The sequence below is a fragment of the Colobus angolensis genome, unplaced genomic scaffold (assembly GCF_000951035.1).
Source record: "Colobus angolensis palliatus isolate OR3802 unplaced genomic scaffold, Cang.pa_1.0 Scaffold186, whole genome shotgun sequence".
NCBI classification, from domain to species: Eukaryota; Metazoa; Chordata; class Mammalia; order Primates; family Cercopithecidae; genus Colobus; species Colobus angolensis.
This window is the reverse complement of record NW_012114999.1, coordinates 4,932,498-4,953,455: the sequence shown is the minus strand read 5'-3', so window position 1 is coordinate 4,953,455 and position 20,958 is coordinate 4,932,498.

Below are 20,958 nucleotides of genomic sequence, written 5' to 3'. Positions count from 1 at the left end.
TTACAGAACATTTCATCTAATGGCTGCAAAATACACATTCTTTTCCTCAACACATTGATCATCCTCAATGAGGATGGTCTTATAAGACCTTATATTAGGCCACAAAACAAATCTTAAGACATTCAAAAAAATTGAAGTAATATCAAGCATCTTCTCTGACCACAATGGAATAAAACTAGAAATCAATAAAAAGAGGGATTTTAAAAACTGTAGAAACACATGGAAATTAAACAATATGATTCTGAATGATCAGTGTATACATGAAGAAATTAAGAAGGAAATTGAAAAATTTCTTGAAACGAATGATAATGAGAAACACGGCATACATACCAAAACCTATGGGATACAGCAAAAGTAGTACAAAGAGTGAAGTTTGTAGCTACAAGTCTTTTCACACAAAAAAGAAGAAAAACTTCAGATGGACAACCTAATAATACATCTTAAAGAACTAGAAAAACAAGAGCAGACCAAACTCAAAATTAGTAAAGGAAAAGAAACAATAAAAATCAGTGCAGAAATAAATGAATTTGAAATAAAAAAATAATATAAAAGACTACATAAAACAAAAAGTTTTTTTTTTTGAAAAGCTAAACAAGATTGACAAACCTTTAGCCAGACTAAGAAAAAAGAAAAGACCCAAATACATAAAATTGGAAATGAAAAAAGAGACATTCCAACTGATACTGCAGAAATTCAAAGGATCATTAGCGGTTATTATGAGCAACTACCTACTAATAAATTGGAACCCCCAGAAGAAATAAATAAATTCCTAGATGCATACAACCTGTCAATACTGAACCATGAAAAAATTCCATAACCTGAACAGACCAATAACAAGCAACAAGAGTGAAGCTGTATAAAGTCTCCCAGCAAAGAAAAGCCTGGGACCCAATAACTACTGCTGAATTCTACCAAACATTTTAAAAAGAACTAATACAAATATTACTCAAACTATTCTGCAAAATAGAGGAGGAAGTACTTCCAAACTCATTCTATGAGGTCAACATTACCCTCCTACCAAAATCAAAGACAAATTTTTAAAAATGATAGATCAATGCCACTGATGAATATTGATCCAAACATTTCCAAAAATATAGTAGCAAACAAAATTTAAAGGAAAAATTGGAATACGAGATCACATCAAGTTAAAAAGCTTCTGTACAGTAAAGGAAACAATCAACAAAGTGGAGACAACCCACAGAATGGCAGAAAATATTTGCAAACTACCCATTTGACAAGGGATTAATAACCAGAATATATAAAGAGCCCAGATAACTCTATAGGAGAAAATCTAATAATCCAATTAAAAATGGACAAAAGATCTGAATAGACATTTCTCTAAGGAAGACATACAAATGAAAAACAGGCATATGAAAATGTGCTCAACATCATTGATCATAAGAGAGATGCCAATCAAAACTACAATGAGATATCTCACTCCAGTTAAAATAGGTTTTATCTTAAAGTTAGGCAATAACAAATGCTGGCAAGGATATGGAGAAAAGGGAACACTTGTACACTGTTGGTGAGAATGTAAATTAGTACCACAACTATGGAGAACAGTTTGGAGATTCCTCAAAAAACTAAAAATAGAACTATCATATAATCTACCAATCCCACTGTTGGGTATGTACTCAAAAGAAAGGTAATCAGTATATCAGATACCCTCACTCCCATGTGTATTGCAGCACTATTCACAATAGGTAAGATTTGGAAGCAATCTAAGTGTCCATCAACAGATGAATGGGTAAGGAAAATGTGGTACATATACATAATGAAGTACTATTCCACCAAAAAGAAGAAGAACAAGGAGGAAGAGGAGGAAATCTCATCATTTGCAACAAAGTGGATGAAATTGGAGTTCATTATGTTAAGTGAAATAAGCCAGACACAGAAAGATAAACTTCATATGTTCTTACTTATTTGTGGGATCAATAAAATTGAACTCATGGAGATAGAGAGTACAAGGATGGTTACCAGAGGCTGGTAAGGATACTGGAGGAGTGGTAGGGGAAGTGGGGATGGTTATTATGTATAAAAATGTAGTTAGAAAGAATGAATAAGACCCAGTGTGTGCTAGGGCAACAAGGTAACTATAGTAAAAATAATTTAACTATACATTTAAAAATAACTAAAAGGGTGTAACTGGATTGTTTGTACCACAAAAGATAAATGCTGGAGGTGATGAATACCATTTACCCTGATGTGTTTATAACGCGTTGCATACCTGTGTCAAAATATCTCATATAACTCATAAATATATATACCTACAATACACTCAGAAAAATAAAAGAGAAGTGACCAATTTAAGAGTTTATCTAATCTGTTTGATGCTTTCTATTGACAACCCTAAAAATTATTTTTAATTGTGTTAAAACATATTTTTAAACTACACAGAGTTCCAAAAGAGTTTAGCCTTTTTTCTTATTCAGTAGAGAGTAAGTGCATAGCCTTAGTCATAGTAACTAAAGACATGGATTTAAATGCTTCCAGAGACTTGACCACTTTTGAGTTATATATTAGTAGGTAATTATTTCAAGCCACTTTTGTCCTTTTACATACATTGAATTACAATGTACAAAACTCATCTTTAAGAGTCTTCTTTTTGTTCAGCTACCATTAATGCTGCATTTATTCTCCTAACATCATTATAAACTGTATACATGAACTTTTAGCACTGGAAAGAAGTTAAAATGTAAAATGAAATATAGGATCACAAATCCCAAAGTGAGAAGAGATCTTAGAAGTGCTCTAGTCCAATGATAAGACATGAAGCAGTGAATTTCTTTGATCACATCCCAAATATGTTATGATCTAAGGCTACTCGGCACACCTCTAGTGGCACAATGGTGTCCTAATTAGCCTGGGGTTCTGCAATTTTCTATGCAAGAGGAAGAGGTATTCTTTTAAAAGTTAACTCATCATTCCTTGGCTCAAACTCCTTCTCTTGTCACTTAGGTCATTCTAAATTTTTTACCTGGAATGTCCTATATAATCTACAACGCCTCCCAAAGTCTCTAATCTCATCTTCTACTACTTTCTCTTTTGGTTACTCAAATTCAGCGACTGATATTTGATATTCCTCAACTACTGACACTTGATATTCCTCAAATCCACTGAGCACACATATACCTCAAGGTCTTTGCTCTTCCTTTAGCCTGTAATACTTTCCTTCCTAATAACACAAGGTCCTGTACCTAACTTTTTTAAGGATTCTGCAAAAATGTCATCTTAGCAAAAAGTTTTTCTTAAACTCTTCATAAATTGTCAGTCCCTCCAATTCCCTATCACCTTTTTACCTTAATTTTTCAGTGTAGCAATATTTATTTATGTATGCTTATATTACATTATACACACATACTTAATTATGTTTATTATCTGTCTCACTCAGCTAGAATGGAAAATCCGTGAGGGCCTAGGATTTGTGTGCTCTGTTCACTCATGATTGTAGTGTAGAAAATTCCCTTACCTTTGGTTTGATGATCAAAAATTAAAGCTTGAATGAAAGGAAAACTCATTACCTCATGAGTGGACCCACTACCTTTTAGACAGATTGAATGAGTAGAAAATTATTTGTTATGCTAAAAAAAAACTACTTTCTGCCTCCAATAGACCTGTATTGCCTATGGAATTCACCCTACCTTGTAAGTCACCAAAGTCAACTCTAAATGTCTACTCTCACCGTGCAAAAACCCTTCAAATATTAGAATAAAGACGCAAATCACTCCTGACTAAAGACTATCAGTTCTTTTAGTCATTCACCAAATGATGTAGATTTAAATGTATTTATCAATTGTGTCATCCTCCCCTGGATACATTCTAATTCACTATTTTTCCAACTGTATGCCATGACTTTGCAGTGGGCCATAAAATAAATATACTGGTTCAGTGTGAGGGGGTAGTATAGAGGTGTGGTTAAAAGTACAGCCATTGGATGATGCAAGTTCAGGCACTTTTTAATGTGTAACTTTGGGCAAGTGACTTTACCTCTACTTATCTCAGGCTCCTCATTTTTAAAATAAGAATAATGATAATTGAATCTGCCTTATAGGACAATTATGAGAATTGAGGCTTACTCCTTGAATGCTAAATAGTGAGCCCTCCAAAACTAGCTGCCCTGTGGCGGCCATACCACCAAAGAGGAGAGAGAGGGAAAGAATGAAGCTTTTCTGACAGGGAGCAGAATCTAAGCTATGCCTTGCTTTTCCAGGTACAGTTAGAAAGGAGAAAGGGAAAGTAAGAACAAAGCTGGGTGTCCTCTCACCTCAGTAGGGAATGGCCAGTCCTTCTTATCACTCTGACACTGTAAAAGTGGGTGAGACAAAGTTATCTAAAAAGGAAAGCATTTAGCATTGGCAATGAAAGATTTTTTTGAACATTTTGCTATCAAGCCAAGTTAAAAATACCATGCATAGTCTTAAGCATTTAGTTCCATTATCACTCATATTACAAACGACGTCCATCTAGGTCACAAGGCAGGACTCATAAAGGGAAAAATATCAAGTAAATGCAATAATATTATCCCTAATGGATTTTAAAGTGATGAACTCCAGTTTCTAGAGTTCAGTTACATGAAGTTGCGTGTTAAATACTCTTTCTTCTGAAAGACATGTTTTAAAGAAGCTTCACTGTCTCAGTCCATCATTGACCTCTTCCACACTCTTAAATGTACTAAATAGTAATCACTATGCTATTTTTATATGAAGTTAAAATAATCAGAGAGGTATATCATAGGTTTATATAAGCACTAGTTTTTTACTTGGAACTGAGAATTTTAGATTAACTCTGGTCTATTCCCTGGAGACAGGACCCCTTTCATGTCTACCAAGCCAGCTTTTGATGAAGCCTTATAAACGGAATTAAGACACAGCTTTTCTGAGAACCAGCACTCCTGGGAAAAGAAACAAGGAAGTTCTCTCCCTTTTGCCAAGGGATTAACAACCTGCAAATGAGAAAATACATCACAGTGCTCTCTGAAGCCTCCTCTTCCATCCCAATGCTGATTTTCACACTTTCAAGAGCAACTCACACAAATTCCAGAACTATTGCTTTTAGTATTACTTTCTTAAGAGTCCTGTTTGAGCTTTCTTTTATTCACTATTTTTTCATTATAAAATAGTGAAGCATCTCGTGTGATTGCTGTTGTTTTGGCATGATTGCATTTAGCTCTTCTACTAGATCTCTATGTTTGAGCTTTTTAGGTTTCTCATCTGCCTTGCTTCGAAGACATCCCAACTGGTTATTCCAACTCAAGTAGCCCCTTCATTCTGCACAAGCTACACCGCACTGCCAGGTTCCTCATCTGCTAATCACGCTTCAGTGAACAGAATCTTTCAATGATTCCCTTCTCCTGACTGAAAATATACCAAATCTCAGAGGTTCTACCATCTGGAATCAATCACATCCCGCACTGTGTTCTAATTCCTCATCCATTTAGATCAGTTTCTGAAACATAAATTTTATGTTTTTGTTCATGTCATTTTCTTCACCTAAATATCCCTCCACTTCATCTTCAATTTTCTCTTTCATTTAAATTCTACAGAACCTTGTAATGGAATATTTTTATGGCAAACTCTCTCCACTCATTTCTCAAGCCTGAAGTTATCCTCCTCTCCTCCAGACCTCCAAGAACTTTGCTTGTACCTCTCTTAAACACATTTTATGTTTAACCCCATATTAAGACTGTAGGTGACACATGTGCCTCTTTTACCAACTGAAAATATTTTGGGAAATAAAAGGAACCATATTTTGCTTAATTTGATGTCCTTCCATACGTCTAACACACTTCCTGCCACATAATGTATTTTTCTGCCCAATAATAATAAAAAAAAGAATGTTCCTTTTGTCCATTAGATAACAGAGTGTGAGCTGTCTGAGACCAGAAGAAACAAGTCTATATCGATCATTTTTTTCAACCAGCTGCCTAACACTGTACCTAGAACAGAAAATGCTTAATAAATGTTTGCTGACTCAAAAAGAAAAGCAAAAACACCTGCAACCCTCTCCAGTGGACTTTTTATAGGATTACTAAAAACAGTATTGCAACACAGAAATTCAGATACCAGCCCTTATTCTGTCATTTAAGTAGAAGGAAAATCATCTACAAAAGTAAAAGCCTTCACAACTAACTTTCTTAGTTTGCTTCATACAGAAATACAAGCTTTGTGATCTGCCTTTTGGAAGGAGAAGAAAATGTCTGGGGTGTTTTCTGTGTATTCCTTTTCAATGTAACTTGGTCAGACACCCTTTTTTACAAGCATCCCAACTTACTCATATACAGATTGGCACACAGTACAATGGCCACTAGTACATAAGCAAAATAGGAAAGAAGAAAGGAGGTGGAGTTTCAAAAGTTTTGTTTCTTGCAGGTTGTTGAGGACATTCACATCATCTAAAGCAATTGTTTGAAATGCTTGTTCCCCAGTGCTGTAAAGAAATACCACTTGAACATTTATTTAGTCAGGCCATTTTTACTTCCGGCAGAAAGGGTACACTCGCCAGCAGTTTTGCCACGAGAGTACACCAAACAAAGGAGACAGGGTCATTTATAACCTGACGTGTCCACTCTTCTGCTGTGTCCGGTTTCCATGGGCTGAAATGGGACCTCACATTCTGTATTTGTCCTGATTGGCTAGCAACTTAGAACTGTTTAAAAGAGGCAAAGGTAGAGGAGAACAAAGGAAGGAGGAAGTAACTTGTGGAATGCTGAGAAAGATAAAAACACTTTAAAATAAGGAAGAGGAACAGGCTATGACCTAATCCCTCCTCAGACCAGTCTAAGCATGCCAGGGCAAATATTTAGGCTAAATTGTGGCAGCTAAGAACATAAAGTACACTGATTTCCTTATTACAGCTAGCAGATATTTAAGAATGTTAGCACAGGTCTTTGAATAAATTTTGCTTCTGAGAGAAGTTACTATTTATTCCTATTTAGATGGAGAGGAAAGTCATTGAAGAAGAACCTCTACTTTACTTTTTACACAATCAAGGCTATTGTCATCATGCTGCTGAGGCATTTTCCCCCAACATTCTATTTTTTTAATTTGCTACCGAATTTTCTTTGGCTCTACTATTTATGCTTAGAAAAAAATCAATTCTTTCCCTTTTATTGAAAAATTATGTACAACAAATTATAACTATAACCCAATCTACAAGGTTTAATATAGGCTGCTTTGATTTACTGTCCCATTCATAATCTGCTGAAGATTAGCCTCCTTGGAAACGATTCACTCCCTTGTCTAAGTGATATCAAGGTGTTTGTTTTTAATATGTCCAAAATCATCCTATGGACAAATGCATTATTGAAGAATTATATTTTAATTTATTTTCATGCAGTGCTTTTGATGGGCATTTGCATTAACACAATATGATTATGCTTCTTTACACTAGTATCTATTCAAATCGGAAATTACCTGCACATACAATCTCAGATGGTGGTCAAAAATTGTACAAAGAAGTAAGAATAGGACTCCTTAATATCATACAGCCCTGCTGCTCATCAATGAGGCTTTTTCTGTTCTAATGCTTTTGTCATGTATATGAAAGTCATTATGTAGTTTAGAAAACAGAAGATGAAGTGAAAGAGGAAGATCAGGGACCTAGAATGCATTAATATTCCACCAGCATCAAAGATATTTCCCTCGAGGGGCTCCTACAGGCCACGCTGTTATTACAGTGCCTATCCATTATCTTGTGCTGTTCTTGGTATTAAGACAATAATGGAGAGAATAGGATTATGTGCAGATGATAGGAAATGTGAAGGCAATTCAGCAAGATAGGAAATGAATGGAGACATGATTCTTTCATCGAAGCCAGGGATGGTTTAGCATAGGGTAAGAGAGAAGATAAATGAAGCAAAATGAAATCTTTACAGGTTAGCCAGGGTAAAATGAGTGTTTTCATATAATCCTATGAGTTTAACCTTCTTGATAGAAAACGCCACGGCATCTTTCTTTAAAATCCAAGTATACGTGCCTTAGGAGATGATCTGTTTTTGTTCTGAAATTTCACTTGTTGGAAAAGCTGTCCAGTGCTTACATGGTCAGAAGGTGGCCTGAAGGAGTGGCATAACCTTTTAATTCACTCCCATCACTGAGAAATTCGGGCTGTTATTTAAGATTCCCCGGTGGAAAAGACAAGTCTAGCAACTCTCCTGACCCATCTCTTGCCAAACAATGCCTAGTAATCAAGAGAGCAATAAACTGAGCACCAGACAGGAGAGTTCTATTATGAAAAATGCTTAATCTAGTTTCTCGGAGCCTCCATTTCTTTTGACATTAACCCTTCCTGTCCACACACACACACACACAAGCAGATGCAATCATCCAGACAGACTTTGAAAACAGCAAAGAAAAGCCCTGGCTTTTTAAAAAGATCACCTATATTGCATGCCCAAGGCTAATGTGACTCAAAGGTTGGCATTTCATGATGATGGTGGAGAAACAAGAACGGCAGATTGTGTCATTTGCAGACAGGGCACTGGCATAAATCAATGTTTCTGTTTATTTAAAAAAAAGAGAACATTTAATTAAATGAAGGCACACTCATCTACAGACAATATGACAGGGCCAGAGAGAGTGCTTTCTCTGTGTTCACATACTCTGCTTACTCTTCAAACACTGCATTTGATCCTGATGTAAATTGGATAGAAATTCAACCAAACTGGGATCAACAATATAATAACATCCTCTAACTCAAAGAGTTACCAAGGGGAATTGAAGAGAAAATATTAGAGGAAATCAGGATGTAGACACAGTGTATCTATAAGCTTGTCTAAGAAGGTGAAAGCTGTGGATATCCAGGCTGCATATGAAATGTCGATTAATACATCCTGCATGGAATTGCACTGCAGGAAACACTACTTAGTCCTACATTCATTCTTTAGAAACATGGTTGAAAACTAGTTAAGAAATATCTGTATGACTATATAGATAGGTGCGTGTACATACCAAACACACACACACACACACACACACACACACACACATATACACACCTGAAGAAAAAGCAAGCAACAAGATCAGGAGGAAAAGATATTTATGAATTTTCCTCCAAAGCATGGCCCTGCTATCTATATAGGAAAAAAAAAAAGCATATATAAAGAGAAAATGTAATCAAGACCTTGGACAGCTTTTGGACCTTTTCTTTCCCCTCCCCCAGCCCTTTCTGGGCTCTTTGGCTCGCCTTCCTGGTTTTCTGGTTTTAAAAATGGCTCCATACTGCTCTCTGCTGCTGGTTTATAATTTTCTACTTGGAAAGCTCAGAGCCATTCCTGCTGCTCTGACTGTGTATCAGGTCTTGATTGGAGTGCGTACCTAATGGGACTGTGCCCTAATTTGAAACAAGGCAGACTCGTAGCCCATAGATTTGGACTGCTAAATCCAGCTTCCTGGCTACATTTTTTTCCTTCAAATTATGTGGACTCTTTGACCTTTTGAAAATCTAATTCCAGCCACGGAATCATTTCAGTTTTAAAGATTGCCCTGTTAAGGAAATGATGCATTATTGAGAATCCCACTGTAGGATTCATGTCTCTTGGAAAATGAGGCAGAAAGGAGAGGACATTCTGGCGACGGCTGTAGTGACTAATTAATATCACCTCTTAATAACCACATCGCATTGAATGCAATTTCAAATAAGAAAACTGATAAAATAATACATGTGTGATAGAGCCCAGAACAAGGTATGCGCTCAATTAATAAGAGATTCGAATCAAATCTAAGCAATTGAATATCCAATAAAGAATTTTAATTTGGGAAAAAAAGTTAACCTTAGGGAAAAGATATTTCAAACATTAAACTATCAGAGAGTGTTTCACTGCCCTTTGAAAGTATAAAAATAAAAAAAGACTGATTTACTTGCTTATTTATTGTAATGCAAAATGCCAGAATGGGCCAGGCGCAGTGGCTCATGCCTGTAATCTCAGCACTTTGGAAGGCCGAGTGGGTGGAACATTTGAGGTCAGGAATTCGAGACCAGCCTGACCAACGTGGTGAAAGCCCGCCTCTACTAAAAATACAAAAATTAGCCGAGTGTGGTGGCAGGTGTCTGTAGTTCCCAGCTACTCGGGAGGCTGAGTCAGGAGAAACCCTTGAACCCAGGAGGTGGAGATTGTAGTGAGCCACGATTGTGTCACTGCACTCCAGCCTGGGTGACAAAGTGAGATTCTGTCTCCAGGAAAAAAAAAAAAAAGAAAATGCCAGAATGTTAGGATTTTACCAAATACTACATTATTTTACAGAGAATAATAAATTCAAGCACAAAAAATGTTTAGCAGGGAGCTTCTTCAATGATAACACATTTCTTCCATCTGGAAATAAAGATGATTTTATGAAAGACACTTAACAGCTGTAATTGGAAGTTGTAATGTGTGGCAATATGACCACATGACTTAATCCAAGAGCACATGGTCAATTGCATGACCTGGTTTGACAGGCAGGAAGTTGTTTTAATCCGTTATAATTTGAATCACATCTAAAGCAAACAACCCTATTACCCTGCTCAACAGAAACATAAAGGAAAGAAATGAAAAGGATGATGAGAAGTAATATGTGACATTGATGGGTGTCATTGACCAGGGCCTTTACCCTTGAAATCCACTGTAATCTAGAGAGATGCTATTGCGTAGACACCCCACAGAATCTGGATGGACTCCAACCCAAAATTTGGTTTTGGTATTGAGACTGGTAACACCACTCACACATTAAAGGAGGGTGAAAAGGTTTATAACTCTCATTATGAAGCTTTCTGTGGAATGCAGGCTACTCATAATCAGGAAAATGGCTTGATAGAGCAAGGAAAAGAGACTGGTTTGGAGTTTTTATGGTATTTAGGGGAGGGGCTAGGCTGAGGCTTCCCACATGTGGTTTGAACTTCCTGCGGATGCCAAAGTGGGGAGAACCTCTTCTTATAAGCGTGGGTGGGAGGCTGAGGCAGGCAGATCATGAGGTCAGGAGGTCAAGACCATCCTGGCTAACACGGTGAAACCCCATCGCTACTAAAAATATAAGCATGCTCAAAGGTGGGACAGAAGAGGAAGGAAGAAGGGGGACTTGAGGCATAAAAGCTGTCAGCAGTCAAACATCAAAAAACGAAGTCAGACTCTTTGTTCTAAAGGCCTTTGTCTTATATTAGCAGTTCTGATTTATTAGATGATGGTGCAAAGCTCTCCAAGCATCATCCAGTCAATACTGAGGGCAGATACCTCTCTGAATTCATACTCGGAAGGTAGCCTCTAAAAGGTAATAAGAATCAGTTCACTCTAAGGTACTGAGGGCTTACTAGTTTTTGAAGTACTTACTAGTTTTTGAAGTAAAACAAAAATACAGAGAGAGAGACTGAGAGAGAGAAAACAGATTTTGTTTTGTAAACACCTTTATCCAAGTAATTTTGTTCAACAAAATGTATTGATGTGCCCGGCTCTGTTCCGGGTGAACTTTATGAATAATATACTGGTTCTGTCCTCAAGGAGTTTTCAGTCTACAGGTAGAGAACACATTCATAAATAAATAATTTCAATATTGGCAATGTTAGAAGTATATATGAAGGACAGAAGGAACGGAGAGTGTTATTATCTCTGTCCTGAAGGCTGAAGAAATCAGAGAAAGTTTCAGAAAGCAGGATCTTCAACAATAGATGGAAGATAATCAGGCAAATAAGAAAGCAAAGAGGATTTGAGACAAAGAAAAACACCATAGTAAAGGAACAAAAGTATAAAATGCCTTGGCATTTTCAGGTAACTACAAATAGTTCAATATCACTAATGCAGGTAAGGAAGGTGGCAACCAAAAATGAAACTGAAGAAGCAGCAAAGCCCAGGGGATGGAGGAATTGCCCAGTCTTGGGAAAATACTTGGATTTCATTCAATATCTGTTTTAATAGCTTTCCGCTTCTTTGATTATATATTGCTAGCAGTACACAAATGTTCTTATTAATCTCCATTATAGGTAGATGAATTTCCTAAATTATTTATACATATTAATGTCATTTACAGATATCTTGACACACTAACATTTACAATTTCATCATTAGCAGTATCTCTAAGCTGATTCTACTCAAGCATGTGGCTATCACCAAGACATAAACAATATCAATTATTTCATTAAGTCAAAAAGAATTGTTTGGAAACAGAAAATAATAACTGGAACTTAAGGTTAAAAACAGAAGACCCAGCAGCTTGAAAACTCTCCTGGAAGCAATCTACTCATTTTTGAAAGTTTATTAAGTCATGATATCAGTTGATTTTCATTTCTCTTAGAAACCTGCATAAGCAAGCAATCTTCCCTGGCAAAGGGAGAAGAAGATCTGAATTCTCTATAAATAGATGTAGTACTTGTAAGGCTTGGAGTTTATACAATTTATTCCCTTACTAAAAAGAATAAATAGGCCGGGCGTGGTGGCTCACGCCTGTAATCCCAGCACTTTGGGAGGCTGAGGCAGGCAGATCATGAGGTCAGGAGATCAAGACCATCCTGGCTAACATGGTGAAACCCCGTCTCTACTAAAAATACAAAAAGATTGGCTGGGTGTGGTGGCAGGTGCCTGTAATCCCAGCTACTCGGGAGGCTGAGGCAGGAGAATCGCTTGAACCTGGGAGGTGGAGGTTGCAGTGAGCCGAGATCGCAACACTGCACTCCAACCTGGGAAACAGGGCGAGACTCCATCTCAAAAATAAATAAATAAATAAATAAATAAATAAATAAATAAATAATTTTGCAAATTTTACAATTTATAATTATATAACATATTCCTAGGACTATCCTCCAATCTTTGGAAGTGATTCATGTATGTGAGGGAGTCTGCAAATTATGTTTTAGTAGATGGCAATTAAATCTCTCTCTGCTGCTACCATTATCCTGGGCTCTCTGGAGGTCAACCTGACTGTTCCATCTTAATTTACAAGAAAGCTGAGTTTCATGAAAATCTACATCAACTTTATGGTGAAAAATTTCTTGTCACCAAAAGACTGAAATAAAACACTTGAAAAATAATGGACCAACACACAAAAAAATGGGCTATTTGCTTTTGGAACTGTTTTACTAGCATTACTCAAAACTTAAAAATGACAACATTAAAGACGACGTGAGCAACAAGTATAACAATGTCAATGCCAATTTCATAAAGATACTGCAGCATCGTACAATATAGTTGGGATCTAAAGTCATGTTAGAAAACTGCTTGGGGGCCATTTCTCTTCCAACTATTTATAAGTAATAAATATGTATGGTAAATAAAATATATTATTAAATTTTCAAATAAATATTTGCTGCCAACACAATGCACTGATTTCATGCAATATGTTCAGTAACATTTGAGGTGAAGTCCTACAGCAGGAGACCTTGGCAACTGTTTCACTTCATCTAAAGTAACCCTGTAGCAGAGGACCTTCCACTTGAAAAGGAATGTATGACATACTATAAATTGCCATTTAAAAACAAAGTGTGCAGTAGTTGAGAACATGTACACCAAGCTCTACATGATATACTTCTTTACTTTTTTTTGCTCCACACTTCTAGTAGACAAGTGATGCTACAAGGAAACGTCTACATTACTGTGCATTATGCTTAAATAGTAATTGTCATGTATATGTTATTATAGTTTTTCTGCAAAAATCACTAAAAATTGGTATTTTACCAAATGTACATGTTACCTATTATTATTTTTTTCCTATCTGTTATGTGGTATCAGGTACCAAGAAGTATAATCGAACAGACGCACAGACTTACTATGTGAAGGATTGTTTTTACACTGAATCCAGACGTGTCATCTAGTGAATTATTGTAAAATTATTCACACCTTCTGGGTTGAAAGCTGGAGACAAAGGATAGGGATTAATATTACACCTAAGTGTAAATTATCCTAGAGTAAATTGGAAACAATTTATTTATACTATAATTACTAATGTGCACTCTTAAGCACTAACAAGATTCTAGAACTTTACTGTACAACTGTCTTCCTCTGGGACTTACTGAAGTAAAAGACAATGAGATATTTCAGGGCTCTATTTCCACCCAAGGGCCAAGAATGTACACCATGAAACAGAAACTATTGTGAGTGAAGGCTGATGTACATTGAGTACCTCCTGCTTATTCATTAAGGAAGATGATGTCACCAATCAATAGAAAACCGGTTTTATGAAAAACCGGTTTTCTATTGATCAGAGAGGTTACAACCTTTTGGTGCTGTTTTGACTTAACAATGTATTCCAACGGCTTTATTTCTACATAAAGAGAAAGGCTTCATAAGTGTTAGTTTCATCCCCACAAATCTTTAAAGAGCCCCCATTCCACCTTACAACATTGCCCATAAGTTTTCTTCTTTCTTTTCTTTTGTTCCTTTCATTGTCATAGTTATTTTTTTCTATTTTATTTTTCTCCTTTTCAGAAAATCATACTTCATCTCAACACTCCTTCTCTTAGAACTATACATTTTCTCTTTCCATGACTGCTTCCATGTTTATTTGGCACCCATATCTTAATTGATTTCTATTCCCACCACCATTCTGTAGTTAGATTTAAGCATCTAAAGAAGCCTCCTTATCTTCCACCAAGTCAGCTTTTCTACAGATGTGTCAATGACTGACAGGAAGGGCTGCTGGGGGTGATACTGACTCAGCAGACTCACCATAGATGAATAAACAACAGAAATGTCAGATACAGAAGGAAGGGGAAACTGGAAGAATGGTCTCAACTAAATAACAAAATAAATAAATAACTTATTGCAGCTAAGTTTCCTAGTTTCTAGATAGCCATAGCCACAAGTTTCAATGTAAAAAATTCTATTTTAAATCATCCATTTAAAATACTACTCTATCTTTTGTTACAAGTAATTAGCACAACCTCATATGCCACTCTAAATGTATGTTTATATTTTTAAATTTTTTTGCATGTGCAGTGTGTATTAATTTTATTTTGGCTTTATGATTATCTTACATATGTTTGAGCAGAACCTTCAGAAGAAAAATAGAACATTGATTTAACTCCTTTGTTTATTCTAGGATTAAAATAAAATGTCACAAACTTCACTTTACTCATAACAAATTGAATATGGCAGAACACTTCTAGGGAATAAGTGACAAGATTTTCCTATTTACCTATGTCCCTAGACCAGCCATAAGGTTATTTGGAAGGCTACTATATTTTCTTAAATCCACACAGGAAGTTATTTTAAAGAAAAGTGACAGAAAAAATATTTTAAAAATTTGATATATATTGCAATCTCCTGCCTCTACTGAAGACATCAGAGAAAGCTCTAAAGACATTGGTCACTTTATGTTTTGAACTGGATCCTGGAGTTCACTGGAGACAGCTTCTATTTGTTGAAAAAGTTGTAACTTAGGCATGGTTTTAAGAATTAGTATTCCATATCAGTTAAATTTTATCATCCTTATAGATGAGGAAACTGAGGCTCAGCAACGTTAATTAAGGTGCTTGAATAAAATGAATAGTAAATAATGGATTATTAATATGAGGTAAAGTTCTAACGATACATTCTGTTAATCTCTATTATATGAAAAATATTGTCTAGGTTGCCAGGCACAATGGCTTATGCCTGTAATCCCAGCACTTTGTGAGGCTGAGGCAGCAGGACCCCTTGAGCCTAGGAGTTTGAGGCTGCGGTGAGCTATGATCATGCCACTCCACTCCAGCCTGCGTGATAGAGTAGGATCCTTCATCTTAGAGTGTGTGCAGATTGGATTACCTCTAAACAATTGGTCCTGTCAGATTTGTCTAGCCAAATCGTGTAGCGGGAAGTGGATCACTGTCCCACCACATAAGACATGTGGCACTCTGGCAGTCCTTAACCAGTCAGAACAAATACATTTCTCTGCAACAGCCAAATGGACTCAGGTTTGGCAGGAATATTAATCACATCAGAAGTTGTACCCCATGAAACAAATCTTAAACATAAATTTTGTTTCTCTATCATGTAAACTTTTGCCCATAAGCTGTTTAGTGGAGAACTCATTTTAGATTCTAATCTCAGTGTGAAAATACAGGCCACATCAAAGAAAACCCAGCCAAGCACACATTAAGCACTGCCTAAGTGGATCCTGCTATTCGAGGAGAAGTGGATGTCCAAAGAAGAATTAGGTGACCAGATTAGCAATGATGAAATTTTGGAGAAATCTATGAACTGAAGAAAAAACCCTTGGGCCATGTGTTGCTTGAGTACATGATAATTAAATTCTATCTATAGTTTGCCATTTGTCATAACGCTTAGACATTTTAGCGTATAAAACTATCTTAGCAATAAAATACAAAACAATGAACAATCATGTCTTAACAGGCAAAAGATATGAGTTAATTCACAGAAGAAAAAAATGCAAGAATACTTGATAAATTAAGAAAGATATTGCTTTACTAAAGAAATGAAAATTTAAACAATTACTTACCATTTGTTCCTTAGTAGACAAAAAAGAGACAATTCCCAATGTTTGTCATATATTTGAAACTCAAAAAGGCATATATACTTTTTTAAACACTGGGCAGCTGTAGCAATAATTTCTCTTGCTACTTAGCCTACGGAAATAATTGGACAAATACTTAAATGTGAATACATACAATTAGCATTGTTTATAAAAGAAAAAATCTAAATGTCCAACAGTTTGGTATTAGTCAAATACATTTTAGTGTGTCTGTATAGTTATGAAGCTACTAAACATAATCATGAAGAATGTATAGATGAATACACATAGAAAGATGGCCTAATATACACGTCTATTAAAGACTATTTTACAGAAAGGAATCTGGAATGATACATTCAAATGCATGAGTGATGAACTCTAAAGAGTCAAATTATTCACAATATGGTCTTTCTTCTTTTTTATTATCTACATTATCTAAAGTTTCTACAGTAAATATCTATGAAGTTTGTAATGAAAAACCTTTTTCTTGAGCATATAAAAATCAGATTAAATTATGAAACTATAGGTATGCAAAGGGTTTAAAACTCAGTGGCTAAAACTAAAAAATAATTTAATAAAAGAGTTGCACATAAAAATTTTTCTGAGCTAGAGGCTTTAGGCTCTATTCCAATTTTTTGAAAGAAACTTTTCTTGTAAGCAGGAGGTGTATAAACAAGGGCCTAAAACCAATTTTCATCAATCACTGAAAGAAAAGGTAAAACATAAATAATCCATGTCTTCAAATGTAATCAGATTCACATGCTTCAGATACACAAATTAAACTAACTTTTGTGAAATGCCTGCTCTTTGTTGCATACCCTTGTGAACATATTCTTATTTAAAGCCCTTACTTCATAAGAGGTAGCATTATTTCCCTAATTTCTGAGTGAGAAAAATAATGGCCGTGTCAAAATAACTGAATATATTACACAGAATATCACGAATCAGCATGCCTCTGTAGTTTATCAGATTAATCTTCAGACATGTTTAAAACAACAGATTCCTAGACCCTAATCCAGATGTACTCAATCTGAAGCTCCTAGGATATTTGAATGTTTAAGTTGGGTTTAGAAATCACTAGATTGGGCCGGGCGCGATGGCTCACGCCTGAAATCCCAGCACTTTGGGAGGCCGAGGCAGGCGGATCATGAGGTCAGGAGATTGAGACCATCCTGGCCAACACGGTGAAAGCCTGTCTCTATTAAAAATACCAAAAAAGTAGCCGGGAGTGGTTGCAGGTTCCTGTAGTCCCAGCTACTCCGGAGGCTGAGGCAGTAGAATGGTGTGAACCAGGGAGGTGGAGCTTGCAGTGAACCGAGATTGCTCCAGGCTGAGCGACACAGCGAGACTCCGTCTGAAAAAAAAAAAAAAAAAAAAAAGGAAAAGAAATCACTAGACTGAATCACTCCGGGTGTCCCTTTAAAGACTAAAAGTTAAAGTAGATGGGGAGATGTAGGGCAAAGGGTAAAAACTTGCAATTATGTAAGATGAGTAAGTCTAGAGATCTGATGTATAGCAGGAAGATTGTAGTTAATAGTAGTGTATTGTGTGTTGAAAATGTACTAAGAGATTAAATTTCAGATTATCTTACACACACATACAAGAGGAAAGTATGAAAGGTGGTTGATATGTTAATTTGCTCAGCTGTAGTAATTATTTATCTGTGCATATGTATATCAAAACATCATGTTGTTTACCTTAAATATATAAAATAAAATATAAATCTTAAAAATAAAAATAAACTTAAAATAGAAACCTCTCTCTAATCAGGGTCTCCCTCTCCTGAGATACTGGTATTTTTAAGCAAGTATGGTCTTTAAACCTAGCAGGAGAGGCTTCAGCTTTCTTAAAAAGCATTTGATGCCTTTCTCACGCAGGTTCCAAGAGTAAAACTTGTTAATCCTTAAATACAGGCGGTAGACTCTTGCGTAACAAACACCACTTCCCAGTAGCGCCAAGAGTCCATTTTCTTCTTCAAGTTCCTATTCACAGTCCCAGGGAGATGCATGAATTAGAAGAGTGTTCACAACTATTGCATCTGGTGGCTCAGGAACTTTTTGCAATATTAAAAAAATTCATATTACTCTTCTATACATACATATGTGTGTGTGTGGATGTAGTATGTAAACATTTTCAGTTTTGTTACTTTGAAGATATTATCAAAGTAAAAATTCAAAATTTCTTTAAAATGCTAAATTGATTTTAACATTTAAATCTTTGAACATGTAATATATAGGCTTCCATATGTAGTCCTGCCCTAGGATTCACAAACGTTAGGGCTGGTCTGTTGTCAGTCAATATGCAATTATGGCTTTCAGCTTTTGGCAATTCAAACGTGATTTTATAATGCCTCATCTTAGTAAGAATAAAGAGTCACTGTGTAGTGACTCTCTCTTGTCTTGCCTATCTCAACTTTGTGTTTTGCACCTATTCATCTGTCTATTGATATTTAGATCTAATAATCTACAATGTTATAGAAATGTACATATTTCTGTAAGCAACTGTAAAATAGTTTTTAGAAATAAAATAGGTTAGAAAGGAAAAGAAGGGGAGGCATAAAAGGGCAGACAAAGAAGGAAGATTCAAAGTAAGATATTCCCGAGATCAGATGTCTATGAAGTGATGGAGCACAAATTTAAATACAGGTCTAGCTTCAGTTTCAGTTAACATTTTGTTGTATCACGCTTTCAATGTTTTTGTAAATCAAGGTCATTATCACACTTTCAATGTTTTTGTAAATCAAAGTCATGTGCCCTAATATATGAAAATTACTTTTCCAGATATATTTAAAATTCAATTAAAGAAATGTTAACAATATTATGAAAAAAATCTTTAAAGCACAATAAGCATTCACTTGCTTTAGGATTATCATTATGAGCATCATTCATTCTTGTGTATTATATATAAGTCATCTTAGTCTTTCAAATATGTGATTTTTATACAACTGCCACATTCACAGTTTCTTCATTCATTAATTGATATGTTCAACAAAATACTTATTAAGAATTTATGGTACAGCAATGCACAGTAAAAGTAAACAATTTCTGTTCTCATTTTGCTTATTTCCTAATGGGGTACAGACATTGAGAAAAAAAATTGAAAACATAAATATACATTGTATGTTATAGTACATATTGGTGGTCAGTACAGTACAATGGAAAAAAGAAAAAGTAGATGAAGGTAAATAGGACTGAGAGTCTTGCATTAGCGAGTGGGAATTATAAATTTAAATAGGGTGGTCACATAGAACTCACTGACAAGGTAAGAGCTCAAATAAAGGCTTGATTGAGTGATGTAGGTGGCTGTCTGGGAGAGGAGCCTTCCAGGCAGAAGTAATGGCAAATGGCAAAGGAAGGGATGGGTTTGGAGTCCAACAGCAGTAGAGTAAGTCATCCCTAAACCACCCTTCAGGCATCAGATTAGATCTTTTAAACAACTGATCAATGATATTTGTCTACACCATGGCTTACATTCATAGAGAAGAGTGCTTGTACTGTGAATGCCATACAATGCCGCCATGGTCATAAGCACCACCATTCTTTGAGGTTGGTGCAAAAGTAATTGCGGTTTTTGCCATTAAAAGTAACCGCAAAAAAAAAAAAAAAGCGATTACTTTTAATGGCAAAAACCGCAATTACTTTTGCACCATACTAATAGAAGCCAGTGGATAGGTGGTCTCTATGAGCTTGCCTACCCAGCTCAGCGTTCGTATCAGCAGATGCCACTCTTCTGGTCCAACCTCCCTGAAGTTTTCATTGTCCTCAGTTTCTTTTTAGGCAGGGCCAGACAAGATTGGGTGTGTGTGGGGAGGCTTATCGTATACTCCAAAAGGTTTTTGGTTGTTTGTTTTTGGTTTTTGAGAAGGAGTTTTTCACTCTTATCGCCCAGGTTGGAGTGCAATGGCGTGATCTCGGCTCACTGCAACCTCTGCCTCCTGGGTTCAAGTGATTTTCTTGACTCAGACTCCCAAGTAGCTGGGATTACAACCAGGCTAATTTTTGTGTTTTCAGTAGGGATGATTTTTTTTAAGCCTGTGCACCTATGTGCTCAAGGTAGGTAAGTGTCCTGGAAGAGAGGTTTAAAAATTAGGGGCTGTCGGCCGGGCTTGTGGCTCATGCCTGTAATCCCAGTACTTTGGGAGGCCGAGGTGGGTGGATCGTCAGGTCAGGAGTTCAAGACCAGCCTGACCAAGATGGTGAAACCCCATCTCTACTAAAACTACAAAAATTAACTGGGCACGGTGACAGGTGCCTGTAATCCCAGCTACTCGGGAGGCTGAGGCAGGAGAATCGGTTGAACCCAGGCAGCAGACGTCACAGTGAGCCAAGATCACACCACTGCACTTCAGCCTGGGCGACAGAGTGAGACTCCATCTCTACTAAAACTACAAAAATTAACTGGGCACGGTGACAGGTGCCTGTAATCCCAGCTACTTGGGAGGCTGAGGCAGGAGAATCGGTTGAACCCAGGCAGCAGAGGTTGCAGTGAGCCAAGATCGTGCCACTGCACTCCAGCCTGGGCAACACAGCAAGACTCTGTCCAAAAAAAAACA